The sequence below is a fragment of the Mytilus californianus genome, unplaced genomic scaffold (assembly GCF_021869535.1).
Source record: "Mytilus californianus isolate M0D057914Y unplaced genomic scaffold, xbMytCali1.0.p SCAF_12, whole genome shotgun sequence".
Classification (NCBI taxonomy): domain Eukaryota; kingdom Metazoa; phylum Mollusca; class Bivalvia; order Mytilida; family Mytilidae; genus Mytilus; species Mytilus californianus.
The window spans coordinates 46,256,329-46,269,886 of NW_026262604.1; positions in this window are offsets into that span (position 1 = coordinate 46,256,329).

Genomic DNA, 13,558 nt, shown 5'->3' on the forward strand with positions numbered 1-13,558 from the left:
ACTCTTTTCTTTTAACAAAACCAAACTACTTTTTCTCTTTCATTCCCATGAAACAAACTATTTAATTTCCAATAAATATAGAATCCAAATGTTTACTTAAAAAGAAAACATGCACCTCCCCTCCCCCACCCTCAAAAAAAAAGAAAGAAGACAAAGACAATATGATGAACAAACGGTGCCTTACTAAATACTGGTAATTGTATTATCCTAACTCATAGCAAACGTTAGCATCTGTAAATCGTTAGTTTTAAAATGATTCAAGGGCTTTGCTATAAAGTAGTAAATGGAATGCAATACTTATAAAATCGTTGTATAAAAAATGATCTTTATTCGTACCAGCAATCTTTTGAATTGGTATTATGCAATTTCGTGTATCTGGTATCCGCGAATGCGTTTTATATAATATGTTTATCAATTACTTCAGAGTTAGATCAGGGTTACGAGAGATACCATTTTTAAATCATAAATAAGCTACTTCAATGTGTAATAAGCATTGATTGCATATCTCTGACCTAATTTCAAAGGTTTGTTTCTTTATAATATATTTATATAAATTCATTTGATCGGGATAACAATGGGGAAGGTTGAGTGCTTACGAACTTATTTAATCATTGTATATAGTTCAAAATGGACAATATCTTATATGCATCACTATTTTGCAATAATATAAGATATAATTGCTTTGTGATGATCAGTAAAAAGATGTATATGTTATTTTTTTCGTCAGCATATTGATTCATAAGAAAATTGCTTTTTTCGATATATGGTGTAGAAAGGCGAACGAAAAATTAGCTTACCTCCCAACATTTTGTGTCTATATCACATCTAGCTATCTGTAATGTTTGTTGATGTTTGTTTTTTGCTTGAGATTCTACTTCTCCGGAGAATTCGGATGTTGGAGGTTGATATGGTCTGTTGTACTTTCTAATTATTTTGAAAATTCTTAATATTCTTTTATGTATGATTTGTGGTTTGTCTTTAACAACTCTCTTATTTCAAATGTCTTCTTATATTATCAATAACGTTCTCCAGACATCTTTGCAACCCTTTTAAAACAATAAAATGTATCATTAATGTGTTTCTAATACAAAACCCTTTAAACATTTAGGTAATATAGTGAAAAAATGTCCTCTCATGTACAAAAAAGTATGCGTTTCTGTGTTAAAGTACAATATTGAAATTGTAAACAAATTAATTTGAACCTTGTGTTAACAATCTGTTCTAAGTGGGAATTATTACCGATAATAATAGTGATAACACAGTTTCGTGATAGTAATTAAAGTTGAATTGACCGCAATGAGACGAGAAATAAACAAAAGTATGACGATATCTAATAAGTCGGAATTATTACCATTCTTTATAGTTATAAAAAAAGTTGCTTGGTGGGCGTCCAAGTTGAACTGATCGCAAAAAACGAGAAATATATAAAAAAATCAAATCTTTATATGTTGACATATTATTGAACAATTTTCCTCTTATACATTTTCACATATGCGCTTCTGTGTTAAAGTACAGTATCAAAATTGTCAACATTTTAATTTGAATCACGTGACGACCTCCTGTTATAAGTAGGAACTATTACCGATAATTATAGTTATAAAAAGGTTTTTGTGGTTTGAATCCAATTTGAACTGACCGCAATTAGACGAGAAATATAAAAATACTAAATCCTATATCGGTATATTATAGAACTCCTTGGAGCAGAGTAATTACTAAGACATTAGGATTATTGGTATAATAAATGAGAGTTTTACATACGCCTGAAATTGGTAACAGAATACAAACCTTTTTTGTCAGACAAAAAAATAACAAAACGTTATCGATATTAGCATAACAATAATAACTTGTCTTGTGGTGAAGTAAGATTCAGTTTTTTTTCCATTTTTAAAGGTTACCTTTCTGTATATATATTTTATTTCATTTCGATAACCTGTATTCAATAATAACAAGTTATGGCAGTGAAATACTTTGATCATACTATCTGATTTGACTCAAACACTGCAGTACAATCAGTTATGGATTTCTGAATCACATTCAGGTTAACGGAAAAGACCAAGAACACTGGTAGATACTTTGCAGCTACACTACTCAAGTATGGAAGAAAACATGAAAAATTATGTTTGTTGCGGAAGTGCCTTTATTGTTGATCAACTCAAATAGTTTAACTAAAAAGGTAAAACTGATAAATTAGAAAAAGACTTCAATGAAGATAAGCTATGAAATATCTGAAGCAGTTAAAAATATAATATAAAAAGATTAAAGAGGTAAAGTCTAACAAAACATTAGTTTATTACGGTAGGTTCTTTTCTCATATCTAGGTGGTGTGATTTTGTCATTGATAGTCTCTCTTAAAGATGGAGGTATGACAATAGCTATTATTTGACCCCTTCAATCTTTTCAAAAGTATGTTATTTCTACTGATACATGAAACAGATGGCATAATCTATAAACACGAGTTCGGAAAAGTCCGTTGTAATGTCACTATGGCGTCACAAGCATGTTGCACTATACGTAATGATTTAGGTAGATCATCGGTATGAATTTTTTGTCCTATAGAATTTTCTTATACTTTGGCAAAACGTAGATTTAATCATGTTTTTTCAAAAATATAATGAAACGTGTGCATTACCGTGCTATTGTTCAAGGTAAGAATTTGTTTAAAGCTGTTTTGTTTTATTGCATCTGAGTGAATTGTCCAACTCATGTAGTGTCAAGTTTATTGAAGGTTATTCCAGAAATTTATGAGGTTAAAAATGAAATGGACGACAAACATTTGTAGATCCCGCGCTTTTCAGATACAATTTATCTGATCATAATTAGAGGGAAACCATAGATTGATTTGTATTCAACAACAGTTGTTTAATAGAAAAAGATATGCAAAACGCAGTTATTTGATATTTAATATTGATAGGAACATGTTTAAGAACTTAGTACACACTATCGCATTATAAATCATATAACATACAATTTCCGATTTCTTAATTACGTAACATATATAAAGCAAAAAAAAAAACACGTCTGTTAGAGCAACACAAAGGAATACAAATTAAACATACCCTGAAGACATTTTTTTTCATGGAGCAATTCAGGAAAAGCAATCATCCAAAGAACACATACTGACATTAATTATCAGGTCTATACAATATGTGAATCTCTGAATCAATTGTTTATTCTTATTACATATACCTGGCTTTATGTAATATGGTTGAATGGTTACTTAGTAGAAATAACTAAGCCGGTATTTAAACAAAAATGCAACAATATTGAAACAAGTCTGCTTACCCTTTTGAAGAACTGATATCAACCCCCAATTTTGGTGAGATTCGTGTTACTAAGAGTTACGATTTCGTCGTAGTGTTTAAATAGTATCAAACTTATTCATTCATTGTATATTTACTTGTTTTTTGTGTGTTGTCTTTTTGGTCGAGTTAAGCCATTTCAATTGATATTTTATTGTGTGTCTTTTTATGTTACACCACTGTTTCAGGATAGGATGAAGGTTAGCGCCTGTAAAAACGTTTAAACATGCTGCATTTTTATGCACCTGTCATAAGTCAGGAGCCTGTTGTTCAGTGTATGTCGTTTGTTGGTTAGGTTCATAAGTGTTTCTCGTTTCTCGTTTTCTATATAGATTAAACCGTTGGTTTTCCTGTTTGAATTGTTTTACACTTGTCATTTTGGGGCCTGTTATAGCTTGCTGGTCGGTGTGAGACAAGGCTTTGTGTTGAAGGCCGTACTCTGACCTATAATTTTCAATTTTTACACATTGTCACTTGGTTGGATAGTTGTCTCATTGGCACTCATACCACATCTTATTATTTATATTTATTTGTCTTTTCGTTATTTTTGCCATGGTGTTGTCGTTTATTTCCCCGGCTTATGATGACTTACTGTACTTTTCGTGTTTTCCGTCTCCTTTTTAACCAAAATTCTGTTAAAAGTGTGTCGTTTATTTTTTTTTACTTTTTTATTCTACTGCATTTACAAAAGTAAAAAAAAAGTTTTTGTTATTTAATTTTGAATTCAAACATGTCAATTGTACTAACACAATTTTCGTAAAACAAACATAAACCACTTGATGACATGCTTCTGGCATAGAAAATATTGCAAACACAGAAGGGAAGTCAAAGGAATCACAAGAAGTCCCAACAGCGAAACAAGGTGCGTTGACATGTAACTATAGCTTACTATAGTGCACTGTGCAATCGCCACACCATTCTAAAGTTATATTAAGAAGAAATTGTAAAACTCGGAAATAAAACAAAACCGGTAATGTGGTATAATAAAATCAACATAACAAAACAAGTTTTAATTGTAGCATTAAATTTTCGTCATATGGACATTCGTGACCTCTCGTTATGTTATTGTTTTATTGTTCTGCTGTAACAATGCAATTACTAGCTATCGGATGACTGTATAGAATGCATTCTATTTATCGCTTAAAAATGCAGAAACCTTGTTCTTTGAAATGGACAATCTCGTGGGGATATTATTCGTAGAAACGAAAGCATATTTTCTGGCAGTAACAAGTATAATTGAATAAAATCATCGAACAATAACAGTTTAAAAAAAATATTTGCACTGAGAAAAAGTTTATATCATAGCAAAAACAAATAGATTGCATATTACATAATCGGAAATAACTTATCGCTTTTCAAAATGAAACAAATATATACATCACGTTTATTCAATTGAATAGTCATATTTAATTTGACAACAGATAGAACTACATAGCTCATGATTAAAATCATCTCTTACATTGTACATGACCTAGTATTAATGTCAGAAAAAGATGTTATGAATACTATAGCATACTGCCACCACAAAAGATGAACTGCGTTATGGTTCCATGAAGGTATATATGAGTGAACACTGTTTGCACTACCTGCATATGCACCTATACGACAAAAAGGCGTACATAAATGTTAAAGCACAAATGACAAAAGTAATACATATAGAAAAAAAGTAACGTTAGATATAGCTTGACAAGGATTTGGAAAAAAGTATGAAAAGAACACTTTTTAAATGTTATGCATCCGAAGCGTTTTTCTTGATTTACCTGAAGGAATGAAATAAAAAAAGGCTTTCAAATTAAAGTAAGGTCTAGTTAACAACCTTAAACGCTTGTGCAGTGATGCCATGAAACCTACTGTAACCTTACAATTTTTCAGTATCATAGCTTAGGATATTCATCTTTTGTTGTGGAGGGGTACATAAGTTTTCATCTCGGAAAAACATTTTTTTTTCGAGACGTTATTAAAACTTTTTTTCTCAATAGCGTACAGAAACAAGACAGACATCTGTTTTGAAAAACAATGTAGTTTTTATTGTTATCATGGTCACCACTCTTTTTTTTTAACTAAACCAACAAATTTTTCTCTTTTCTTCCAAAAAAACCCAAACTATTTGTTTTCCATTTAATATAAAATCCAAATTTTTATTTAAAAGAAAACATGCCTCCGCCTCAAAAAAAAAAGAAAGACAAAGACAATATGATAAACAAACGGTGTCTTACTAAATTGTATTATCCTAACTCATAGCAGACTTTAGCATCTGGAATTCTTTAGTTTAAAAATGATTCAAGGGCATAGCTATAAAGAAGTAAATGAGATAACATTTGAAATTAAAGTTTACTGCAATATTTAGAAAATCGTATAAAAGAAAATAATCTTTATTCGTACCAGCAATCTTTTGAATCGGTACTATGTAATTTCGTATAGGTGGTTCTAGCGGAAGCGTTTTATATCATAAGTGTATCAATTATTTCGGAGTAAGACCAGGGCTACGGGAGATAACATTGTAAAATCAAAAAATGTGTTTATACTAGTTAGCTACATCAATGTTTAGAAAGCATTGTGTGATACAAAGAAGAGTAGGATAAATTGGTATTATAAACAGATTTTAGAGATGTTTAAAAGTTTAATTGCATATATCTGACCTTATTTTAAAGGTTTGTTTCTTTATAATCTTTTGATGTAAATTCAGTTGATTGGGATAACAATGGGGAAGGTTGAGTGCTTACGAACTTATTTAATCATTGTATATAGTTCAAAATTGATAATCTCCCATATGCATCTCTATTTTGCAATAATGTAAAACATAATTGCTCTGTGATATTCAGTAAAAAGATGCATACTAGTATGTAATGTCTCTGTTAGCATATTGATTCATAAGGAAATTCTAAAATTGCTTTACCTTTTTCGATATATGGTCTATAAAGTCGAACGGAAAAATAGCTTACCTCCCACTATTTTGTCACATCTAGCTATATGTATTGTTTGTTGATGTTTGTTTGCTTGATATTCTTCTTTTTCGGAGGATTCGTGCGTTGGAGGTTGATATGGTCTGTTGTACTTCTAATTATTTTGAAAATTCTTAATATTCTTTTATGTATGTTTGTGGCTTGTTTTTAACAACTCTCTTATTTCAAGTATCTTCTCTTATTATCAATCACGTTCTCCAGACATCTTTTCGATCTTGTTAAAACATAAAAATGAATCATTAATGTATTTCTAATACAAAACCCTTTAAGCATTTAGGCATTAAAATGAACAAATGTCCTCTTATGTAAAAATAAGTATGCGTTTCTGTGTTAAAGTACAATATTGAAATTGTAAACAAATTAATTTGAGCCTTGTGACGAAAATGTCTTATAAGTCGGAATTATTACCATTGTTTATAGTTATAAAAAAAGTTGCTTGGCGGGAATCCAAGTTGAACTGACCGCAAAAAAACGAGAAATATAAATAAAAATCAAATCCTTATATGTCGATTTATTATTGAACAATTTTCCTCTTATACCTTTTCAAATATGCACTTCTGTGTTAAAGTACAAAATTAAAATTGTTAACATTTTAATTTGAACCACGTGACGACAACTTGTTATAAGTAGAAACTTTTACCGATAATTAAAGTTATAAAAAGGTTTTTGTGATTTGAACCCAACTTGATCGGTCAGCAATAAGACGAGAAATTTAAATATACTAAATCCGATATCAAACTCCTTGGAGCAGAGCAATTACTAAGACCTTAGGATTATTAGTATAATAAACGAGAGTTATACATACGCCTGAAGTTGGTAACAGAATACAAACATTTTTGTCAGAGAAAAAAATAACAAAACGTTATCGATGTTAGCATAACAATATTAACTTGTCTTGTGGTGAAGTAAGATTCAAATCTTTTTTTTCTCAATTTTTAAAGGATAACTCTCTTTATATATATTTTATTTCTTTGCGAAAACCTGTATTCAATAATGACAAGTTATGGCAGTGAAATACTTTGACCAGACTATCTGATTTGTCTAAAACACTGCGGTACAATCAGTTCTGGATTTCTGAATCACATTCAGGTTAACGGATAAAAACCAAGAACACTGGTAAATACTTTGCAGCTACACCACCCCAGTATGGAAGAAAACATGAAAAGTTATGTTTGTTGCGGAAGAGTCTTTATTGTTGATCAACTCAAATAGTTTAACTAAAAAGGTAAAACTGATAAATTAGAAACAGACTTCCCTAAAGATTAGTTATGAAATATCTAAAGCAGTTACAAAAAAATTATAAAAAGATTAAAGAGGTACAGTCATACAAAATATTAGTTACGGTAAATTCTTTTTTCATATCTAGGTGTGTTTTTTGTCATTGATAGTCTCTGTTAAAGGTGGAGATAGGACAATAATCATTATTTCCCCCTTCAATCTTTTCAAAAGTAATGATTAAGGTAGATCATCGGTATATATTTCCGCAGAAAGAATTCGAATCTTCTTATACTTTGCCCAAATATGGATTTAGCCATGCATTTCAAAAATATAATTAAAAAAGTGTGCAGCATCGTGCTATTGTTTAAGGTACTAATTTGTTCAAAACTGTTTTTATTGCAGGTTATTGAAATTTCCAAATCATTTAGTGTCAAGTTTACCAGATGAAGGGTATTCCGAAAGGCATGAGGTAAGAAATGAAATGGACGCAAACATTTGTAGATCCAGCGCTTTTCGGGAACAATTTCTCATAACCACAAAACTAGAAAGGAAACCATAGATTGATTTGTATTCAACAACAGTTGTTTAGTGGAAAAAAATATGCAATGCGCCGTGAGTATCTGTTATTGATAGGAACATTTTAAAGAACAATGAATCATTTAACATACAATTTCTGATTTCTTAAACACGTAACATATATCATGAAAAGAAAAAATACGTCTGTTAGAGCAACGCAAAGGAATACTAATCAAACGTATCTCGAAGACATTTTTCATGGAGCAATTCAGGAAAAGCAATCATCCAAAGAACACATACTGACATTAATTAACAGGTCTATACAATATGTTAAGCTCTGAATCAATTGGTTATTTTTATAACATTTACCTGGTACTATGTAATATAGTTTAATGGTTACTTAGTAGAAATAAGTTAGCCGGTATTAAAAAGACAGTGCAACAATATTGAAACAAGTCTGATTACTCTTTCGAAGAACTGATATCAACCCCCAATTTTGGTGAGATTCGTGTTGCTTAAAGTTACGATGTCTTCGTAGTGTTTAAATAGTCTTTATTTGTCTTTTCGGTTTTTTTTCCATGGTGTTGTCGTTTTCTTTTCGTCTTATCATGATTTCTTGTAATGTTTGTGTCTTCCGTCTCTTTTTTAATCAAAATTCTGTTTAATGTATGTCTTTTATTTTTTACTTTTTTACTCTACTACATTAAAAAAAAAAGAAAAAAGTGTTTTGTTATTTAACTTTGTATTCCAACATGTCAAATGTATTAACAAAATTTTAGTTAAACAAACATAAACAACTTGGTGACAGGCTTCTGAAATAAAAAATGTTGCAAACACAGAAGGGAAAACAATGGAATCGCATGAAGTCCCAACAGTGAAACAAGGTGCGTTTACATGTAACTATCGCTTACTATAGTGCACTGTGCAGTCACCACACAATTCTAAAGTTATATTTAGAAAAAATTGTAAAACTCGGAAATAAAACATAACCAGTAATGTGGTATAATAAAATCAACATAACAAAACCAGTTTTAATTGTAGAATAAACTTTTCGTCATATCGACATTCGTGACCTCTCGTTATTGTTTTATTGTTCTGCTGTAACAATGCAATTACTAGCTATCAGGTGACTTTCTATTTATCGCTTAAGTATGCAGAAACCTTGTTTCATTGAAATGGACAATCCCGAGGGATTTTATTTGTAGAAACGAAAGCATATTTTCAGTAAAGAACAAGTACAATTAAAAAAATTAGCGAACACTTACAATTAAAAAAAAAGATTATTTGCAATTAGAGAAAGTTTGTATCATAGCAGAAACAAATAATTTGCATATTACATAATCGGAAATAATTTATCGTATTTTCAAACTAAAACAAATTTATACATCACGTTTATTCTGTTGGATAGTCATATTTAATTTGGCAACAGATAGAACTACATAGTTCATGATTAAAAGCTTTTCTTACATTGTACATGACTTTGTATAAATGTCAGAAAAAGATGTTTTGAATACTATAGTATACTGCTGCCACAAAAGATGAACTGCGTTATAGTTCCATGAAGGTATATATAAGTGAACACTTTTTGCACTATCAGCATAAGCACCCGTACGACAAACAGACGTTCATAAATTAAAAAGCACAAATGACAACTTTAAAGTAATAAATATAGAGAAAAGATAAAGTTAGCTTTCGCTATAGCTTGACGGGGATTTGGATAAATCATTAAAAGTACTATTCATAAATGATATGCATCCAAAGCACGATTCTGGGTTCACCCGAACACTGACGTAGGAATGAAATACAATTATGGTCTTTTAAATTACAGTTATGTTTGGTTAGCAATACTAAACCCTTTTGCAGTGAATTGGAAAAACATATTATTACCTTATAATTTTGCATTGACATAGTTTAGGCTGTTCATCTTTTGTAATGGAGGGGGACATGAGTTTTTATCTCTAAAATCCATATTGTTTCGCGACTTTATGAAAAAAAACTATTTTTCTCAATAGCATACAGGAACAACAAATCTTATTTAAACTCAGTGTGGTATTTATTATTCCCACTTTATTTCAACGGTACCAAACTACTTTTTTTCTCCTTTTCTCTTATGAAACATATTATGATATTTACAATCAATATAAAATTCTAAAAAGAGATGCCCCCCCCCCCCCCCCCCCCTCCAAAAAAAAGAAGGAAAATACAAAAAGATGAACAAATAGTGCGTTACAAAAGATGAACAAACAATTTACAAAATTGTTGTAATTTTATTATCCTATCTCATAGCAAACGGTAGCATCTGGATATCTTTTGTTTTAAAATGATTCAAAGACATTACTATAAAGTAGTAAATGCGATACTAATTGGAACTGAAGTTTACTGCGTTTCTGTGAAGATCATCGTATAACAAAACAAATAAACTTTAATCGTACCACCAATCTTTGAATTGGTATCATGTAATTTCGTTTATCTGGTTTCCCCGAATGTGTTTTATATTATACTTTTATCCATTACCTTAGGGGCGGACCAGGATTACGGGAGATAACATTTCAAAATCATTAATGTGTTTATACTAGTTAGGTACAATAATGTTTAATTAGTATTTTTGCAATACAGAGTTGAAATTATCTATGTTACTTGGAAGCTCAGGATATATTAACCGAAATAGTTAGCATAAACGGATTTTCGAGATGTTTAAAAGTTTCATTATTGTACCTTAGGTCTACCTAATTACATATTTTCAATGTATCCGTTTCTGTGTTAAAGTGCGATATTGAAACAAATTACTTTGAACCTTGTGACAACAAGTTGTCAAAAGTGGGAACTATTATTGACAATTATAGTGACAACAAAGTTTCGTGACTGGATCCAAGTTGAATTGACCGCAATGAGACGAGAAATAAACAAAAATATGAAATCCTTTTTTTTATCGACATATTATAATCTTTTGAGCAAAGCAATTACAAAGAAATTAGGTTCATGGTATAATAAATGAGAGTTTTTTTATATTTTACTTACGTTAATTGGTAGCAGAATAAAAATCTGTTTTTTCACAGAAAAAATATAACAATACATTATCGATTTTAGCAGAACAACATTAACGTGTCTCGTGTTACCAGGTTTAAGCAAATAGCTTTCATTTTCGAAAACCTGAGTTCAATAACACCAAGTTATGGCTATAAAATGTTCATGGTCACTTATTCTGATTTGTCTTAAACACTGTGGTACTACTAGTGCTGGAGATCAAATTCAGATTCACGGATAACGACCAAGACAATTGGTGGATACTTTGTAGCCACAGCACTTCACTATTGAATAAAGTTTCGTGTGTTAGTGACGTTCCTTTATTTGTTCATATATGACAAAATTTCGTTTGCTTATATGATGTTGTACCTTTACTGTTGAACAACTGAAAAATTTCAAACTTAAATAAATAAATTAGGAACAGACTACACTAAAGATAAACAATGAACTATCTTTAGCAGTTTTAGAATCTTTAAAAGAAAGAGTAAAATCTAACAAAGCATTAGTTTATTACGGGAGGTCGTATCTAAGTATGTGTTTGATCATTGATAGTCTATGTTAAAAGGGGATGTAAAATACTAGACATTATTTGCCCCTTTCGATCTTTTCAAAAGTAAATTATTTCTGCTGATAAATGAAAGAAAATGGCATAATCTAGAAACGTCAGATATGAAAATTTCGTTGTAATGTCTTTCTGACGCGTTAAACATGTTGAACTTTATGTGTTTACGTAAAAAGGCCACTTTGTCATGTTTAGTAATAGTTACTGGTAAAATTAATTTTTTGACAAGGCTTACCCAAAAAGATATTGTGCTCAACGTAACATCTGTGTATACGAAATCTTGAAAAAAAAGTGTTCGGGTAAAGCATTTGCTCATATCTAAATATAATTGACAATATTTCAAAAGAGACTAGTATTGGTAAATTTTGGAGTGTTGAAAAGGAAAATGTCATCGCAAGATCGAATTAACTAGAAGAGAAAAATAAGTATAGATCTGAACAAACAAACGTTTAAATATTTAAACTATAACATTTGAATACAAACGATGGCCGTTTGCTGATAACATTATTTAACAGGTTCGTTATTATTGCTTAATGAACAGATACAAACTAATCTAAAATCATTGACAATATCATGTCATATATATTTAGCTGCATCAATGCTTGTGTTGTATTAAACGGTTAATACTTAAACTTGATCAAACATAAAATTATCGATTCACAATTAATTGCTGTATGAAAAAAGATAAAACATTATTGAAAATATTACTATTTATATCTAGAGAAGTGTTATCTCAAAATATCTTATCTTCTAACTCTCATTTAAAAAAACACACATAGTGATCACAAAAGCGTCCGAGAGTCCCCCGATGATGTTCATATTAATCGGTACAAGATCAATAATTTTTTTTTTGGTTCTATTAAATTATTTCATGAACATCCCACAAGAACGAAAGAATAAGATCGTAAAAAATAATGTTTTTTTCTGCTTAAGATTACAATAAACCAAGGGTCATAACTCCTGTAAACGTAGTCAATCGGCACTTACAATCGAATTCTTGAAAGACCTCGATGATACAAGTTTCATAAAAATCAAACAAAAAGGTAGTTGAGAGGCTGCTTACAATGCAGTGTTTAATAAAAAGTACATTTCAAAGGGCAAAACTACTTTAAAAAAAAGCAGATTTGCACTGATTTTTTAACCCGTCCGAAACATATCTGATAGAGATAGTTGATAAAAATTTCAAAAGGATCTGCCAAAAAGTATAAAAATGATAACGTTTACAAGACTGAACGGATGCACAAACTCACCAACACGTGGACGGACGAATGAATAAACGATCAATCGCATCGAATTTTTAATTCCCCGCAACGCGTTGCATGGTTGGCAATAAAAGTAATTTATAAGTAAAACAATGCATGAATTATTCGAACTACTGAATTTGTACTCTTTTAGAAGAAAGCTGTTTGGAAGACGACTTCTGTAATGTTGTCATAATGTGTGTCCGATTTGGTTGTTATTCTTGTGTTTACAACTTAATACAGTAAATGCAATATTTCGTCGGTCATACGATTAATAATTCAAGCAGATTTCCAAGAAATGGGATAAGACTTCTTGATCAGAAAAAAACATTCAAATGAAATTGTAAACAATGTTTAATCGATGTAATAGGACTTATAGCACTGAATGCCTCGCACCTGAAATAATTTAAATGTCTGAATTGCTTTGTCCATAGACGGTATGCAAATGAACATCTCTACGCAAGGTTAAATTAGAAATATAATCAATGAACTGAACTTAATAGTACCAATATGTTAACATGTTTTATATATGTTTTAACTAAAGGACAATCATTCAAATATCCCAGCTGAAATAAAATGGCTTAACCAACATTTAAAATTCGTTCATCATACTTCTTATGTGAAAGATTAGCATGGAAACAGATTGTTTAATGTTGAATTATTAAAACAATATGATTAAAGTACAAGCAAATCGATAAAACAATAAAGAAGTACTTTGTGTTTCCTTTAAAATAA